The 342-nt window shown below is 37.1% G+C and overlaps 1 protein-coding gene across 2 annotated transcripts in view; it reads left to right on the forward strand.

The window, feature by feature from the left end:
- Positions 1–342, forward strand: part of RASA2 (RAS p21 protein activator 2) — a 152386-nt gene that overhangs the window by 142414 nt on the left and 9630 nt on the right. The window lies entirely within an intron of this gene.

Genomic DNA, 342 nt, shown 5'->3' on the forward strand with positions numbered 1-342 from the left:
GAACTCATTTTGACTTTATTTTGGTATATGGTGTGAGATTTTGGTCTGTGCCTAGTTTCTGTCATGCTCTTTTCCAGTTTTCCCAGCAGTTTTTTTCAAAGAGTGAGTTTTTATCCCAGAAGCTAGAGTCTTTGAATTTATCAAATAGTATATTACTATAGTCATTGACTACTGTGTCTTGTATGCCTAACCTATTCCACTGATCCACCACTTTATGTCTTAGCCAGTACCAAGTAGTTTTGACGATTGCTGCATTATAATACAATTTAAGATCTGGAACAGCTAGGCCACCTTCCCCTGCGTTTCTTTTCATTAGTTCCCTTGATATTCTGGACCTTTTGT

The sequence above is a fragment of the Vombatus ursinus genome, unplaced genomic scaffold (genome assembly GCF_900497805.2).
Source record: "Vombatus ursinus unplaced genomic scaffold, bare-nosed wombat genome assembly UNPS02014810.1, whole genome shotgun sequence".
NCBI classification, from domain to species: Eukaryota; Metazoa; Chordata; class Mammalia; order Diprotodontia; family Vombatidae; genus Vombatus; species Vombatus ursinus.